Source organism: Pelodiscus sinensis, chromosome 3 (genome assembly GCF_052426305.1).
Source record: "Pelodiscus sinensis isolate ZL-2025 chromosome 3, ASM5242630v1, whole genome shotgun sequence".
Taxonomy (NCBI): Eukaryota; Metazoa; Chordata; order Testudines; family Trionychidae; genus Pelodiscus; species Pelodiscus sinensis.
In genome coordinates, this window is record NC_143054.1 from 76007196 (window position 1) to 76026455 (window position 19260).

General features: G+C 41.0%; 1 long non-coding RNA gene across 4 annotated transcripts in view; it reads right to left on the reverse strand.

Moving 5' to 3' along the window:
* The window catches only part of LOC149524659 (uncharacterized), a 49062-nt gene that overhangs the window by 4431 nt on the left and 25371 nt on the right, over positions 1–19260 (reverse strand). For 2 of the 4 annotated variants that reach the window (XR_016349149.1, XR_016349151.1), the window contains exons 2-3: positions 13977–14034; positions 4543–4611 (exon numbers count right to left, since the gene is read on the reverse strand). This is a non-coding gene — a long non-coding RNA (uncharacterized LOC149524659). Of the gene's footprint in view, positions 1–4542; positions 4612–13976; positions 14035–14605; positions 14713–19260 lie in introns of all 4 variants that reach the window. The other 2 variants (XR_016349150.1, XR_016349152.1) reach the window with 2 other exon arrangements.

Consider the following 19260-nt stretch of genomic DNA (forward strand, 5'->3'; position numbering starts at 1 on the left):
CCCCAGGCTGCAAGAAGCAGGCAGTTTGTAGAGAAAGTTCAGATTTCAGGCTCTTCTCCAAACTACAGCAGTTGGGTGAGAATAAGAGGGGAAGATGACTCCCTCCTTCCATCCAGGCATAGCAGGTGTGCTAGAGACGGGAAGGATTTTCAACACTGGGTGGACAAAATGGGACTGGAGACCCATGAGGGACAAGGAGGTGGGATCTTTGCTACATGGGCAAGAGACTGGACCCAAGACTGGGGTTCCCAGCTCCCAGGGCAGCAGTGAGCAATAATTTTTGATCAGGGGCCACTCCAAGAATTTGGAAGTCGTTGAGGGCCACACTCTTCCAATGGAGGAGATGCAGGGTCTGGGATGTAGGCTGGGTGCAGAAGGGAGCTTGCAGTAAGGGATTAGGGTGTAGAAGAGGGTGTGGAGTCTGGGAGGAAGTTTGGGTGAAGGAAGCAGCCATGACCTGGGTTAGGGGACTATTGTGTAGAGTTTTGAGTTGTGACCTTGGGCAGAAGGGGGCAGTGACATGGGAAGGTGACTAGGTTGCATGGGGGGTTGGGGTGTGATCTAGGGCAGAAGGGGTTTGTGACTTGGGGCACGAGACTGGGATGCAGTATCTGGGAAAGGAAATGGGTGCAGGAGGGGTGCAGAGGGTTTGGGTTGTGACTCGAGGTAGGGGACTGAGGTGTACGATCTGGGAGGGATATGGGTGCCGGAGAGAGGCAGAGGGTTTTGGTTGTAACATGGGGCAGAGGGTTGGAGTGCAGGATCTGGGAGAGGATATGGGGGCAGGAAGGGGTAGAGAATTTGGGTTATGTGGAGCAAGGGTTCAGGAGAGGGAGCAGAGAGTTTGGTTTGTGACCTATAACAGGAGGGAGCTGAGACATGAGGCAGGGGATTGGGATGCAGGATCTAGATGGGGATATAGCTGCAGGAAGAAGGCAGAGAGTTGGGTTATATGGGGTAAGGGGCAAAGGGTTGGGGTGCCAGAGGCAGGCTCTAGCTGGAAGACTTATCTGCTTGACTCCCAGCAAGCAGCCTTCTCAAGCAGACCCCCTGCCTTCCCCCACCTCACACTGGCTGCAGGGGCCATGTGGTTTTTGAATAGCTACGAGCCTGAGGGGAGGAAAGGAAAGTACTTTGCAAGCTGCCTGTTGACAACAGACAGCTCTGATTGCTTGGAAACTAGCCAATGGGGGCAGGAGCAGATGTTCAAACAAAGTTTGTACTGGGGGCAGGAGCAGCTGTTCAAACAAAGTTCCACACCATCTTTTCTCAGCGGCTTGCAAGAGGCAGGCAGGGAATCTGCCTGAGGCTCTCTGATGCATTCATGGGCCGGATCTGGTGGCTTGGTGGGCTGGATCTCACCCATGGAGAGTATTTTTCCCAGGCCTGTCCCAGGGTGCTTGTTTGTTTATCAGATGGATTCACCTAGGCTGACATGATTTGGATCCTAGGGTAACAAATGCCCAGCACATAAGAACATAAAAAAGGCCATACTGGGTCAAACCAATGCCCATCTAGCCCAGTATCCTGTCTTCTGTCTGTGGTCAATGCCAGGTGACCCAGAGGGAATGAACAGAGTGGGTAATCATAATTTGATCCATCCCATCACCCACTCCCAGCATCTGGCAAACAGGATAGAGACACCATCCCTGCCCATCTACCTAATAGCCATTGATTGACCTATCCTCCATGTCTTGGCCTTTACATCATCCTCTGTCAAGGAGTTCCATAGATGGATATGAATTTGGTTCTCACTCATTTAAGATCAGGGCAAGAACAGCAGTGGCCCAAAGAGCTGGGGCAGGGGGGCTAAGGCAATGTTGGGCATTTGGGCACTGGCATTCTGAAGCATACAGACCATGGGTGGATTCCATGTTAATTTTCCATTGTATTTTCATTCCAGATGTGGGTAGCTAGGCAAGGCAAACAGTACTGTGGAGCTGCAGGCACAGTATTGTTTACTGGATGCATATTGGGGATTTCTCATTGTCTGGAGGGTCACGGCAGGGCCTCTATGGTGAAGCAGTCCTGAGCTAGCAAAGGAAGAAAGGCATGTCATGTTTGCTAGCAGTCCTGAGCTAGCAAAGTTGACATTTTTGTATACCTTAGGGGCCCATAAGATGGCACCAAATAGAATTGTGCAGAAAATTATTTAGGAACATGTACAGGAGTAGTTGTAACACAGAGCTAAGAAGGAATTGTGGCAGATCTTGGATCTTTTTTCAGAAGTAAAAATTGTTGATGAAACATGCTGCAATGGAGGGTGTGGAGGGAAATTGGGAAGCCCTTAGGTTGACAAGAGTAGAAGCTATGTGCATAGAGAAGTGCCCAAATCAATGGAATAACAGAGGGTGGCACTTTGAAAACCGGACATATGATATTGGCCACTAGAATCATATAGAAATCATGGTGTCGGGATGATGCTGAATTACTATAAATTAGTGTGGTTAACAGGTCAGTCTAGTAAAACTTGGTAAGTTTGAATTTGTGGAGGATTCTGGGAGTGGAATTCTCTTAGCATTAGCCAGATTGGATGTAAATTTACCAAGAATGCTGAAATTCCATTTAGAAAATTACACAACTATGGATTATGAATGTTTAACTAAAGTGTGTATTTGTAGTGATTTGAAAGAACTATGATAATGGTCAGCCCTGATCACCAAGAAAACAGGTAGAAATTGAATTTGGAACTAACTTTCCCGGGTCAACTGACCCAATTAACCCTTTGAAACAGCACGAGCTCAGGTGAATGTCTGATGCGAAAGTGAATGCAGCTGGCCTTCCGTCTGTCCCAAAATATTAATCAGCAAAACAAGTTATGAAGCATAAAATAGCATATCTCAGACACGTGACTCATTTGAGAAAAGGGGAATATGTGCTGGTGAACATCTATCCCAATTAACAGGTGACGAGGCCTGTGATTTTATAAGATGAAAAGCCCCAAGATAGCCAATCCCCTGCTATAAGAGACTCTTCAGCTACAGGGTTAAAGGATAGTCAACATCCTGCCCTGGGGGATATTTTAGGGTATGTCTACGCTAGCTCATTAATTCGAGCTAGGTAGGCAAATGAGGTGACCGGAGTTGCAAATGAAGCCCAGGATTTAAATAACCCAGGCTTTATTTGCATGTTCCCATCCGGTTGCCATTTTGAAATTTCACTAGCCCGAACTCACTGCCGCACGGCTACACGTGGCAGTGAAATGTTAATTCGAACTAAATCCTTAGTTCGAATTAACTGTTACTCCTCATGGAATGATATTTAAATCCCGGGCTTCATTTGCAACTCTAGTCACCTCATTTACCTACCTAGCTCGAATTAACGAGCTAGTGTAGACATACCCTTACTAATCAAGTGTCTGAGAAGAGGAAGAGACACAGCAGCCTTCATCTAGGACTGGGAGCTCTGCCTGCTTTGTTTGCAAATCAAGATACAGTATAAGGCCAACATAGTTACTGAGGGGTTATGCTTAGGGAATTAAGGATTTTTAGGAAGAAACATTATATAACCTTTTTGCTGCTTGTTCATGATTCTTTCAAATAAATAGATTTGCATTAAAAAAAACTGAACCTGGATTTTCACTTATGTTAATACTGTAAATTCAGCCCATATGTGAGCCAATAAAGAACCCAGCTTCAGACTTGGGAACTGACACATTTCTGGCCAATATTAATGGGGGCATTAAGAAATTTCTGGGAACCCAGCCAAAATAATTGCTGGCATATCCTTGTGGCAGATGTCCAGTGCAGGTACTCAAAAGGGAAGGGATACAGTGGTCACAGAAAATGCATTGATAAAGAATTTAAAGGAAGTATTTGTTAAAGGAGTAGGAACAGATGGGAGTTCAGGGGGAACCTGTGATTGGAGCAGCAGGGAACCAACTCACTTCTTTACAGTCCCACTCACGGAGGGAGGGGAGATGGTGAGGTTCCAGCAATGGTTTCGCTGGGATACACGATAGGTAATAAGGAAGGCTGATAAAAGCCTCCCAAGTATATATGAAAAAAATAATGGAATTGCCTATACTGTACACTGATATCTGCCAGGCACAACCAGACAGTTAAGAATAAAGTTTTTGACCTAATTAAACTACATCCAGAGTTTCCTGTCATTCTTCAAGTACAGCTGGACAATAGAGCCTTGTATTCAATTGTTTCTTACCATTAGGATCAGGGATTTTTTTAATACAGGTTGAATCTCTGTAAACCAGTACTCTCTTGTCTGGCAACATGCGTGGTCTGGGAGGACCATGGATGATCAAGGACCAGAGTCCCAGTAGGAATGCTAATGTCTAGGATCCCTGGTATCTAGCGCTGGTGCCGAAGATCCCAAGTGAGGCTGCCCAGTGCACCGCAGCAGGACTGCATAGCACGCCACAGCTGGGCTGTCCGGAGGGCCAAGAGTTGGGTGGACCACAGCAGGGCTGCCCAGCATGGCAGGCATGGAGGGATGGGGGTTGGCAGGGCAGCAGTGCCTGTAGCGGGTCCAGGGTTGGAACCAGGGTTGGGGGGCCAGTAGCAAGGGTGAGCATATATTACCTACCTTGGTCCAGCAAACTTCCTCATCCGGGACCAGGCAGATCCTGAAGGTGCCAAACCAGGCAGGTCCAACCTGTATTAGTATTTTATGCTGCTAGATAAATAAGTAATTCAGAAGGGAGGGGGGAAGGATTGAAAGAATGAGTAACTACTAACTTAGGGTATGTCTACACTACCCTGCTAGTTCGAACTAGCGGGGTAATGTATGCATACCGCACTTGCTAATGAAGCCCGGGATTTGAATTTCCCGGGCTTCATTAGCATAAGCGGGGAGCCGCCATTTTTAAATCCCCGCTGCTTCGAACCCCGTGTAGCGCGGCTACACGGGGCTCGAACTAGGTAGTTCGGACTAGGGTCCTATTCCGAACTACCGTTACTCCTCGTGAAACGAGGTGTACCGGTAGTTCGGAATAGGCACCCTAGTCCGAACTACCTAGTTCGAGCCCCGTGTAGCCGCGCTGCACGGGGTTCGAACCAGTGGGGATTTAAAAATGGCAGCTCCCCACTTATGCTAATGAAGCCCGGGAAATTCAAATCCCGGGCTTCATTAGCAGGTGCGGTATGCATACATTACCCTCCTAGTTCGAACTAGGAGGGTAGTGTAGACATACCCTTATAGTGATAGAAATGTAGCCGTGTTAGTCTGGTGTAGCTGAAACAAAATACAGGACTATGTAGCACTTTAAAGACTAACAAGATGGTTTATTAGGTGATGAGCTTTCGTGGGCCAGACCCACTTCCTCAGATCAAATAGTGGAAGAAAATTGTCACAACCATATATACCAAAGGATACAATTAAAAAAATGAACACATATGAAAAGGACAAATCAAATTTCAGAACAGAAGGGGGATGGGAAGTAATTTATCACTTAAAGGAGTGTAGCAAATTAGTATTTCAATTATTTTGTTTACAGAATTCCTTGGTGTGTAGTTCTCATCGTTAGACAATCTGAATTAATTCAGTGTTACTGGAATTATACTGAGGAGTAAATTTTCGAAGTAGTGTGTAGGGATTTAGCAATAGGACTCTTATTAAGGTTGATGGGATTTATTCAGCTAAATACCTGTTCATTGCACTGTGAATGGGATTTACTGTCAAGATTTTGGGTTTTAATGTGCTGACAACTGCTGCTAGAAAAGTGAATATAAAATCTGAAAAAGAAAAATGATCCCAAGTCAACCACAAACAATTTTTTATGATGATAGTTTGTGTGCTCAGAAGCTAAATCTAAGTTTAATCCAAATGATGTTTTTCTTCCTTTGATTAATTTTTATTATGTAAATCAGTTTCTCTTTAAACTGTATCTACTATTTCAGGAAAGACGAGAAAGAGGGAGAGAGACACCCTTTATTTTTTATTCAGACCTTTCATTACATATACATATCTAGTCTTCTGTGAATTTGTAGACGAATCTACAGCAGATCTTGATTTGACTTTTTATGCAGCAATCATAACAAGAATGAAAATGATAATTTGTAAAAAAAAAAAAAAAACCCTTAGAAATGATTTTCAGATGTTTTAAAAAATTTCCATATAAAGTCACATTTACAGTAAGATTTTTTTCTCCTGAAAAGCATTTTTTAAATCCTTTAACATAAGAAAAGATTATTTCCCTATGCTGAAAACAGACAGCCAAAACTCTTTTTAGCAGAAAACAAAGGCACAAACTTTTCAAGCTCAGAGGAAATAGGATTATATGTTTCCAATGAGTTTTCAGTACTTATGACACAGAGATATACAGCAAGCAACTTCATAAAATCCCTATTCTCCAACAATGCAGTCTTGAAAATATATGCAGTCTTGAAAATAAAAGGGATTTTTTTCATTCTGTATTGTTGCAAATTAAGGTCAGCTTTCTTATCCTTTTTCATTAGAGTGACTCTAAGCTCCTCTTCCCACATCCTGTCTTCTATATAGAGAAAGTGAGCATCTTAGGACACATAAGAAGTAAACAAACAAAATAAAACCCCAGAAAGAACAATAAAATGCAACAGCAAAGGCAACCAGCAAGAGACAAGCATTCACATCTCCAGTGGCTTTATTTTCACATACTTCCCTTCTGTTTATGAACTGTACAATATACCTGTGTTTTAAAACCCTGCAGCTGCCATGGTTATAGGGCAGCTGAACTTTAGACCTATTTGGTTTCTCGATAGTGCACCCTTCATATGACAGGCCTGGCACCTCTCCTCTCTCAAGGATGGAACCACACAGTCCAACCACTGAGACTTGCTCTCTGAGTTTCAGCCCCCCTTTCCCAGTTGTGTTAACCAGACAGGTCCAAGTGGGTTTGGCACCTCTAAGCCTTTTTTCTCTAAGACCCTGTGTCCAACAAGCCAATTAATGTGACTCAAAAACAGCTTCTTTAAAACAAAGCATAATTTATATACCTACAGACCAAAGGATAAAAACAAGAAGGCCTATATCCCCTTTCCTAAATCTTTCCTTCAGCCCAGCGAACCCCATCTCTGGTTGGGAGAGACAGACTCCCTTTTGCAACATACTCTGTGACTTTCTTACTCCCAGTGTCTGCCTGTCAGCATGCTGCGAACCCACTCACTCCCCAGTCCTTCCTACCTATATTAGTATTTTTGGGACTAGAGGTGCATCTAGACTACATTCCTCTTTCGAAAGAGGAATGCAAATGAGGGAAATAAAAAATGAAAATGAAGTGCTGATTTACAAATCTCGCACTTCATTTGCATAATCTCTTCCAATCGCTTTTTCGGTAGAGATTTTTTGGAAAAAAAAGCAGTCTAAATGGAGTTCTTTTGGGAAAAAAACACCCCTTTTTTGAAAGAACTCTTATTCCTGAAAAAAATGAGGTTTACAGGGTTTTTTCCCTCATTTGCATTCCTCTTTTGAAAGAGGAATGTAGGCTAGATGCACCCTAGGGTTGGCCAATAGGAGTAATCTTTGCCAGTCTAGTGGGCACTAAGTGTGGGATTTTTCCCACGTAATAGCTTCCCAAGGACACTTGGTATTCCCAATGAAAACACCTTATCCCCATCACCTTTTCCCTGAGTTGGTGTTTCCTATACAGACTACCAAAAAACACTGGCGAATAGGATGACTATCTCTTTACAACTTATCTTTAATGTGTAGGATGGTGGGGAGGGAGGGAGCATCTGGTGTTCATCATGGTTTGTGTACCTGGGCATCCGCTCACAGTTCCCAGCGGCTATTGCTCACTATTCCCGGTCAATGGGAGCTGTGGGAAGCAGTGCAAGCTGGGCCACCACCTTCCACAACTCCCATTGTCCGGGAATAGCAAACCACAGTAACTGGGAGCGGCGAGCGGCTGTATCTTGAACACTCGGGTAAATAAGCTATCTGGTAGCCTGCCAGCAGCTAACCCTGACAAACTGTGGGTAGCCTATGGGACCAGAGTTTCCTCACCTCTGGTATAGAAAGCAACCCTGTGGGACTGCAATTTGAGTGACACGCTGGATGTCTTGTGCTTTCACAACTGAGACATCCTTGGAATTTCTAAACATTATAGATGACAATTTCTTAACTCGAAAAGTGTTAGAGACAAGATAGGCAAATTTGTCAATAGGCCTTTTCCTAAGAGACAGGCATTGATCACACAACTGAAAGTTAATGGTAGCCTACATACAAATGATCATGACTTGGTCACAATTATAATATGCAAGCAGAAAAGAATCCAGGCAAGAAATGTAGTGCTTTCCCAGAGCCAATTTCACAAAGTTGAAAGCAATTATGAACCAAATCAGGTGGGATGAAGATCTTACTTGGAAAAAATTGAATTATACTTGGGAATCATGTAAGAACATGCTAACCTGCGATAGATGTCCCAAACCCCACTGTCCCTCAAACAAGGGAAAATGCTATGCTAATGAAAAAAAAAACCCTACTTTGTTTAGAGTGGAAGAGAAGGCAGCTGTAAAAAAAAGAAGGCAGCTGTAAAAAAAAAGAAAAAAAAAGAAAACAAGTGGAAGAAAGGGGATGTTGATTGTAGTGAATAGAAATCAGAAGTTATCAATTTTCCACCATTCCTGTTGGAAGCCAAGGAGAAATCTATGACTACTATAACTAAGGAAAATAAGGATGAATTAAATATTTCTGTTCTATATTTGGAGATAAAAAAATTGAATCTTATCATATGATTATAACACACTTTCATTCTACTAGTATCTCTAAAGAATGCTCAATAGAAGCTACTAAAATTAGACACTTATAAACCAGGAGCTCCAGAAAGTTAACCTACAAAACTTTTGAAAGAGATGGCTGAGCTGCTCAGTGAATCATTGACACTGATTTTCACGAAGTCTTGGGGCACTGGAAAATTCCAAAGACTCAAAGAAAGCTAATGTTGTACCAGTTTTAAAAACTTTAAACAGGATAACCTGGTTAATTATAGACTTGTCACTTGACATCAATCACAGGATCATCAATGCAGTGGATGATATAGAACTTGATTAATAACGAACAAAATGAGGGTAATATGATTAATGAAAATAAACATGACTTTATGGAAAATAGATCCTATCACACTAATATCTTATTTTATTAAATTATAAGTTAGGTTCATAAAGGTTATAGTATCAATGTAATAAACAGACTTCTGTGAGGTATTTGACTTGGTACCACATGACATTTTGATCAAAAAAATAGAAACATATAAAATTAACATGACACACATTAAATTGATTAAAAACTGTCTAACACATAGGTCTCAAAATATAACTAACTAAAAAGTCATCATTGAGTGGGTCTGTTTCAGTGGGATCCCACAGGGATTGTGCCATTTAACATTATTATTAATGACCTGAAAGAAGAAGAAAAAAAACATCACTGAGAAAGTTTGCAGGTGACACAAAAATTGGAGGTGTGTTAAATAAAGACAAGCAGGGCTCGCTGATTCAAAGTGATCTGGATCGTTTCATAACCTAGGTGCAAGCAAACATCTATTTTAATATGGTTATAAATAAAAGTGTCTGGGAATAAATAGTGTAGCCACATCTACAGAAACTCTACCCTGGAAATAATGACTCTTGAAAAAAGATTTAGGGTCATGGAGAATAGTCAGCTAAACATGAGCTCCCAATGTGATGCTGTGATCAAACAGCAAATGTGATCCTTAATGCAGTAACAGAGGGATAATTGAATAGGAGTAGTGAGGTTATTTTGTGTTTGTATTTGGATGATGAAATACTGTGTAGCCCTGGTCTCTGAAGGTCAGGAAATATGTTGATAAATTGCAGAGGGTTTGCAGAAAAGCCCTGAGGATGATTAAAGGATTAGAAAACATGCCATATGCAGTTTTATTATATTTAAAGCGAATTCTGAGTTGTTGTATTACACCACTGTAATTGTGGTGTCGTCAGCTATTGCAGCTATAGTTTCAAGTTCAGAGTTGTCTCTACCTCTTGTTTCAGATGTAGAGCTTCTAGAAACACAGTCACAAGAACAATAACACATAGGCTGCATCTAGACTGGCAAGATTTTGCGCAAAAGCACACGCTTTTGCGCAAAATCTTGCTGCCTGTCTACACTGATCACGAGTATTTGCACAAGAACACTGACTTTGTACTGTAGAAAATCAATGATTCTTGCACAAATACTCCGACACTCCCACTCAGGGATAAGCCCTCTTGCACAAGTATTCTTGCGCAAGAGAGCCAGTGTAGACAGCCAAGTTAATTTCTTGTGCAAGAAAGCCCGATGGCGAAAATGGCCTTTGGAGCTTTCTTGTGCAAGAGAGTGACTACACATATGCTTTTGCGCAAAAGCATCCATGCCAGTGTAGACGCTCTCTTGCACAAATACTTTTAACGAAAAAACTTTTCTGTTAAAAGTATTTGCGTAAAATCTTACCAGTCTAGACGCAGCCATACAGTCATAAAAACAATGTCATATATTTGTATCAATTTTATTAAAATTAGCGTTAAAGTTATGACTATCCAAGCATAGATACATCCTATGCTATCCATGCACAAATTATAGCTACAGTCATACTTGTTACCCCAAAAATATTCTCACTGGAGACCACCCAGGGTTATACTAGTATGGGTTTATTTCCACTAGGTAAAACTAAAGAGGAGAAAGCAGCCACCAAAGATTTAAGCTAAAGAAGACAGAACTCTCTCTCTCTCATACACACACACAGAGACAAGCAAGCAAGCATACACTCCTCCATTCATTCACACTCATTCATTCCTACCCTCAGGCAATCATACACTTACACAGACATATGGGTTGCAGAAGGAGCCAAGGCATGTGGATCCTGGAGGGTCTGTCTGCTCATCATGGCTGAGGAAGCTGGTCAGGAGGAAAGACACTGGAGGGGAGCTTCTCAGGATCATGGAAGGAAAAAGAGAGAGTCTCATATGTGCTCCTTTTCTTTATATAGTGTCTGAATGGCTCCTGTGACTCCTGTGACTGTCTAGAAAGGAGTACGGCAGAAAGGGATCTAGAGGTTATAGTGGACCACAAGCTGAATATGAGTCAGCAGTGTGATGCTGTTGCAAAAAAAGCAAACATGATTCTGGGATGTATTAACAGGTGTCTTGTGAGTAAGACACGAGAAGTCATTCTTCCGCTCTACTCTGCGCTGGTTAGGCCTCAGTTGGAGTATTGTGTCCAGGTCTGGGCACCGCATTTCAAGAAAGACGTGGAGAAATTGGGGAGGGTCCAGAGAAGAGCAACAAGAATGATTAAAGGTCTAGAGAACATGACCTATGAAGGAAGGCTCAAAGAATTGGGTTTGTTTAGTTTAGAAAAGAGAAGATTGAGGGAGGACATGAAAGCAGTTTTCAGGTATCTAAAAGGTTTTCATAAGGAGAAGGGAGAAAACTTGTTCATCTTGGCCTCTGGAGATAGAACAAGAAGCAATGGGCTTAAACTGCAGCAAGGGAGGTTTAGGTTGGACATTAGGAAAAAGTTCCTAACTGTCAGGGTAGTCAAACACTGGAATAAATTGCCCAGGGAGGTTGTGGAATCTCTATCTGTGGAGATATTTAAGAGTAGGTTAGATAAATGTTTATCAGGGATGGTCTAGACAGTATTTGGTCCTGCCATGAGGGCAGGGGACTGGACTCGATGACCTCTCGAGGTCCCTTCCAGTGCTAGTATTCTATGATTCTATGATTCACCTTGTCATCAGGGAGCATGCCCAGACTTCCCTTTATCCAGCAGGGAGCGTGCCCATACTGTGATGACTCATTGCCATGTGGTCCATTGTTCCAAGCCTTCTTCAAATATACTCACACTCTCTCTCCATTCACTCAGGGGAGGGATGCAGCTTAGGGAAAGTTACAAGCAAGGTGACTGCATGTTACAAAGATTACAAAATTGCAGTTTACAGTAAATTTGAGAGTTACACAGATTACAAAGATTGACAAGGATCACAATAAGTTGCAGTTTAAAACCTTAGACCTTACAGTTTGGTGTACCTTTAGAAAATCCATGTATATAAATCTAGTGAGCTCAGGCCGAGGCTTTTTTATGCAACTATACTCACAGAGGCTACATCTAGACTACATCCCTCTGTCCGCAGTGGGAAGTAACTGAAGCACTTCGAAAGTGCAAATGAAGCTGGGATTTAAATATCCCGTGCTTCATTTGCATAATCACGTAATGGCACTCTTTTGAAAAAGTGCTATTTCGAAATTGTAACCACAGTCTAAACACGGTTCTTTCGAAAACGGGGCACTTTTTCGAAAGATCCTAGCTTCATTTGCACTTTTGAAGTGTTTCATTTACATCCCTCTGACAACAGAGGGATGTAGTCTAGACATATCCACAGTGTTAGAGTTTGATGGCCTGATCATGATTAGAAAGAGGGTTCCTTCTAGAGTTTCCCATAGGAAGTTCAATTTCCCCAGTATGGGCACATTCATTTTATAAAGTGACTTTGAATATATCTCATATCCTGCACATGAACATAAAAATGACTACCGTCTTTCCCCTTATTTGTATTGTGTCCCCAAGAATACTGTGTACCCCACTTTCTATATACTGGGTATAATTCCTTTTATTCTTATTAGCACTGATGCACAGCTGACATGCTGAGGTTAAAGGCAGAGTGGTAGAAAAAAATGCCTCTAAAGCATTTTGTGATTTTAAATTAATTTTACAGCTAATTTTTCGCAACACCACTTCTTGGCACATCTTTTCCTGTAATCTTATGGTATCAGATTATTCTTCAGTCACTTATTTATGCCAGGCACTTTTAATTCTAAGGCCTAAAATGTTTAAGCTAAATCTTACAAGCCTTAACCTTTAGGCTTTGCATTTCAGCCTTCCTTATTTAGATACTTAATACATATTTATCCCGTCTAACTACTAATCAATATTATACTTCTATAATCCTAACATCACAAAATGCACAATAAATGAATAGAGGAATTGACTACACATATGTTGATTGACTTAGCTCCTTCAGTCTATTTAGCACAACTAAAAGGAAAGTTAAGAGGCTGACAGAATTGCCTAGCACCTGGGCAAGGTAGGGAGAAGGATGGTTCTGGGTCCCTGGAAGGGGCAGAACCTTAGGCAAAAGGGATAAGGCTGCAGGCCTCTCACAGCCAGTGCTTCAGTGCTTGCCCAGCTTCAGTGGTAATTTAAAGTGTTTGAAGCTCTGGCCACTACCTCTCCCACAGTAACAGTGGCGGGAAGCCTCAGGCCCTTTGAAATCGCTGGGCCCCTGGGCAGCTTTCCCTTTTGCCCTTTCCTGTCGGCAGCCCTAGGGATGACACAATTACTCTAGAGATAGCAACATACACAACAAATTTAATAATAGGCTCTTCACTCCAGCTCAGAATATTAGAACATGATCCAATGCCTGAAAGTTGACAGAAGAAATATTCAGTCTAGAAACAGCAAGGAAATTAATCACTGGAAAAAGTTATCAAAGGTCATAGAAGATTCTTCCATCACTGGCAATTTTAAAATATTTTTTATTCTAACACAGATGCTCTAGGAATTATTTCAGAGACGTTCTCTGGCCAGTGCTGAACAAGAGGTCAGACCTGATGATCAGATTAGTCTGTTCTGGCCTTAGAATCTGTCAATCATTGTTTGGATTCCTGCTTGCTTGCTCCCTTACGGCCTCCTCTGATTTACCTTTATGTATTCCAACAAGCTAAAAGCACACAGATTAGCTGAGGCGAAGATCCATTTATAAAAATAATGCACACAATTCACTCATTCTCCACAGTTAAAAATGACTATTACAAATCAAGGAAGACAGTGTCACTGGGTCAAACACCCATTCTCTGAGTAAACCAATGTTCTCAGTTTTAATTGTTGTAATCCATTTACATTGTAATACTTCACGGTGAAATATTTTCAGCAGTTTTTTTTCCCTGGGGACAATGAAGTTCATGTTAACATTTATAATCATATAGTGGGGGGAGGCATTTTTTACTGAAAAAGCTAGTGCCATATATCTAAGAGTACTATCCACTCACCTGGCTCACTTTAAGGGGAGAGGAAAGGAGTACTGAAAGGTTTAGCTGTATAAAATCACTGTAAAAACAAAGAAAAACAAATGCACATGCAGTACAGACCAATTTTCTATCAGGTTTACAATTCATATAGAAATGTCTAGTTTATTAATGAAGAAATGTTGAGTTAGTTACTAATGTTTTTGTAGTAAAACCATAACTGTCAGTGGTCCAAATCCAATGAGTTCTTCTGTCTGTGCAGGACCCTTGCCTCTGCATGCAGCCCAATTCCCTTAAATATGACTGTCCTCATGCAAAGCAGCTTTCAGATTAGCTTTCAGGCTAATAACATTAGTATGACAGTTCTGCATAATTATAACACTGTAGATTTTCAGCCTGCTCTTAATGTTGAGTCTTACTATTCACCACAGTTATTAGTGTAGCCTATATTTAGGTTAAATTAACATAGTAATTAATTGTTCTGTGTCTTTAGTGAGTAAATCCATTTCCCATGCTGCTACAGTTTTAGAATCGACAGGATGATGGTTATCCTGACAGATTTATATATATCTGAAGCCTGTCGTGACTATAAACATAGTTACAAGTAATGTTCCTTAAGCAGATAATCAACATCATAAATACATATACAAAACCTGAGGAAGCAGTGTACTCATTTTCAAATCTCCAAAAGATCAGGCTCAGGTGGCTCTCTCAACAGGTGGCAATGGGTGAAGAGATGTCTTGTTGAGATTTTCCATCCCTAATTGTACCAGAAAGTCCATTTTTTCTTGTGTGATGATCCTACCTACTACCTTACGTATCCAAACCCATTTTCCTTTTCTGTACTTCCATATTCCATAAAATTTGGAGTGCCCTGCTTTTCATAGGATGTTCTTAGTTCCACTTATTCTTAATTCCACTTATTAGCATTTGTGTAAACTAGTCCAACAATAAACAGTAGTTTGAACAATATTTCCCATGATGTTACAGTCAGGTGTCTTGCAGTCTAAATGTGTACACTCGCTTATTTTTCCAAAACATCAGTCACTGAAACAGTGGCCTTTTTTTGAAAAATCTTTACCTGCATCTAGACTGCTGCCACGTTCTTTCTAAAGTAAATCGAAAGAACCCAGCAGTTTTTTCAACCACGGAAAACCTTGGTTGAATAACGCCTTTTTTCGAAAGTGCTCTTTCAAAGGTGCCATATAATGCAAACTGTGCTTTTTTGAAAGAGAGCATCCAGACTGCCTGGGTGCCCTCTTTCGAAATTGTGGCTTGCTTTTTGGTTGTAGTTTAGATGTTCTTTTTTGAAAGAGGCTTGCAGTCTAGACGTAGTCCTTCTCTAGAGTAATCTTCTAACTTCACTGGCATGGGATTATTCCTGGGTCACCTGCTTGTGTCAACCCTTCTTGGGCCTAAGGCCTAATATATCTAAGCTGAAATTTTACAGGCCTCAGCCTGTAGGCCTTGTATTAATGAATTACCATATAGTCCTAATATGTGCTTACTTATAAGTGAGTATCAACCTTATATTCCTATCCTACTTAAACCTATAATCACACATTAATTATTATTAATAATAATAATTAATTAACCACAACAATAAACCCTCTGCTAAAATGATTAAATAAAATAATTGGCTACATTAGGAGTAGGCAAACTACAAATGCTGGATATGTTTACACAGTAGCTTTGAGAAAGCCTCTTAGGGCAGGTAGACAGATTCACACTAGGGGGTTCAAGCTTGTGCTCTATAAAATAGTAAAGATTTATGGCTGTGGTGGCAATTCAGGCTCTCAAGACTGCCTATTCTCCTGGGTCTAAAATCAGGTGCCTAGCCCAAGTCTCTGCCCAAGCTCCAATGTCTACCTTGCAGATTTTAAGTATGCTAGCTCATTACTAGCTAATTTCAGTACTGTGCGTCTTTCTACCCCGATTGGGAGCTCAGACCTGTAGTATAGACATTCCCATGGTCCATCTACCCCAGTATCCTATCTTCTGATAGTGGACATTGCTAGGTGCTTCAGAAGGAATGAACAAAACAGACAATCGAGTGATCTATTCCCTGTCATCCAGTCCCAGCGTATGGCAATCAGAAACACATCCCAAATCTTCTTGGCTAGCAGCCATTGATGAACTTATCCCCCATGAATTGATCTAATAATTTTTTGAATTCCATTATAGTTTTAGCCTTATCACCACCTATGAGTCCATGCATTGCCTTTGTGAAGAAGTGCTTCCTCTTGCTTGTTTTAAATTTGCTGCTTATTAATTTATTCCATTGGGTTACCTCTGGTTCTTGTGTTACGTGATGGAGTGAAAAAAATTTCCTAATTCACTTTTCCGCACTATTCATGATTTTATAAACCACCTTCGTAAGTCGACTTTTTTCCAATCTCAAAATTCCTAGTCTTTTAATCTCTCCGTACATAGAAGCCACTCTATACCCTTGATCATTTTTATTGTCCAGTTTTGTACCTTTTCCAATTCTAATAAGTATTTTTGCAATGAGGTAAGCAGAACTTCATAGAGTGTTCACGGTATGGATTTATCATGGATTTATGCAGTGACATTATATAATGACCCTCACCCTAGGTCTGACTGAGAAGCATGGCCTTGTGGTCATAAGCTGCAACCCCTAACTTCTGATGGGGTTGTGCAGAGGAGAGCCCAGGGCTCCCTTGGGCTCCCACTCAGGGTCCTTTGGGCTACCATTGGTCTGGCAACAAAGGCTGCTTAAGGTCATCTTCCTCCTGCCAGTAGTCTGGCAGCCAAGACTGCTTAAGGCCATCTTCCTCTCCCCTCCTACACCTGGCAATGACTTTTAGTTCAAGACTTTCTCCTGATGGGGAAGTCCTAATCAAAACTTGGGTCATCTGAATAAGTGGGCTGTGCCCACAAAGCTCATGATTCCATCTACATGTTTTGTTAGTCTATAAAGTGCTCCCAGACCATTTGTTGTTTTTTAAGTTTATCCTATACAGGCTAACTCGGCTACCCCTGAAGCTTCTAAAATAAGTAAGTGGAGGTTGCCAATGACCAGGGTCCACAGGATACTTCCTGCTCTGATTGCCTCTGGGTTGGGCACCTTTGGGCATCTGTGTAAGAGCCTTTGGACTTCTCTATGCTCTGTGCTTCTGGAACTGTGGGCTGCAAGTCTGACCACCTCCAGCTCTGCCCCTCACATGAGCTAATGTCCTGTCTTTTAATGCATTTCATAAATGGAGTACTTGCTGCAGGTACGGTGGGCTGGTGCTCCCTGAACCCAAAATAACCCCTTAAACCTTTGTTGCCAGAGTGTGGTTTGTACACCCAAACATACATTATATTGTCTTTCCCTTTCCTAATGGTACCTAACATTCTGTTAGCTTTCTTTGAATAGTACTGCACATAGAGAGGATGTTTTCACAGAACTATCCACAGTAACTCCAAGATCTTTCTTGATATCATCTAGTTAAGATCACATCATTTTGCATGCATAGTTAGGATTACATTTTCACATGTACGTTATTTTGCATTTACCAACATTAAAATTAATCTGTCATTTTGTTGTCTATTCACAGAATTTAGAAAGATCCTTTTGTAACTCTTTATATTCAGCTTTGGACGTACTTGGCTAATGTACTGACTGCAAATTTTCCCATGTCATTGATTTCCAGATCCCTTCTGAGTATATTGAACAGCACTAGTCCAGGATAGATGCCTGGGGGGACACTGCTATTTACTTCTTTACATTCTAAAAATGAACCCTTTAGTCCTACCCTTTCTGAAAGTCCAGGTACATTGTATACACTGGATCACTCTTGTCCACATGTTTGTTTACACCGGTGATGAGGAATCTGTCCAGCTGGTCATCCTCAGGCCCCGAGTCTTAGGGTTCCCCTACCCCTTCACAGATGGAAGAGCCGACACTGGCGCTTCAGCCACGTGGGGAAAGACTCTGTTAATACAGAGCCAAATTTATCCCTTGATTAGTCCTACTCAGCTCCACAAAATAATATCAGTGATGAATCTAGCTTATTTTGTGTAACAGCTTTTAGTGAAGGAAAACATGCAATTTAAAACAGAACTTGCTATTTCTTAAAACTTCTGAGTTTTTTGGAATTAATAATTCATCAGCTGTATCCATCTTCAGCTTTTTGGAAAATGATACATTTATCTTTTGACGCTTTAACCTTTATAGTCCTTTTACAGTCAAGATAAATATTATGGGATCTCATTGATTTTATGGAGTTTACAGAAATACTTCCTTGATTAATGATATGCTGTTTAGATTATATGAGTTCTAACTAGGCAAGTACAAATGTGCTACTTTAAAATGACTTTGAATATAATCCTGCAGCTGTAGAGTCACCATAATGGGATTACATTTCTTAACAAATGTGACTTTGGATATAAGTATCCTGCTTTATTTTCATTTAGAAAAATATGCAGCAATGTGAGCACCTCTCTGAAAGCAGAAAAAGTGGATTTTAGTAGCAAGAGGCAAAAAAAAAATGAAATATCAATAGTAGCATGTAGAAAGTTACCAAGACAACAGCCTCCTTATTTGAATACAAAAGCAGTATGGAGGAAAGCAATTTTATTGGTAAGAAAACAAAGCTAAGTTATTCGTTTTATATGCTAATTGTCTGAATCTCCTGAGTGTATTGGTTTACAGTCAGTGGAATAAGTTATTTAAAATGTTAAATACATCATTAAACATATTAGGACCCAACAAAGCACAATGATATTTACTTATCTCATTACGCAATGGGTTACATATTCAAAACACTGTACAGGATTTATACAAAATTTGAATTTACGTATGTCTATATGTGTACCCTCTTAAGAACAGATGATCATTTGCACAGAATTTGTTCATGCCATTGTTGAAATCCATTCCTTTTTGCTGCTCAGAATTATTCTTGTCTAAAAGGCAGTGAAATTGGCATGTTTAAAGGAACAGTTTCCTACTTTTTTTTTTTTTTTTTTTTTGGTTGTGGGAAAAGGATGAGGTGAGGAAGTCAGTGCGGGAAATCCAGTAGGTAAAGTAGTAGGTCAAACATATGAAGCTAGGGGGAATCCAAAAGGCAGATTACAACTCAGAGTCATATTCTGCGTTACAGCCTGTTTCACCAGCTCCACAAGAAGAATGATGGACCTGAGGAAAATTCAGAAGCCAACAAACTGTTTATCCACTTTTCTCATATTGTTTCTGTTTACTCCCTCTGGGGCATCTAGCATTATCCACAGTCAGAAGACAGGACACTGGGCTAGATGGACCTTTGGTCTGACCCAGTGTGGTTGTTTTTATGTTCTTATACTT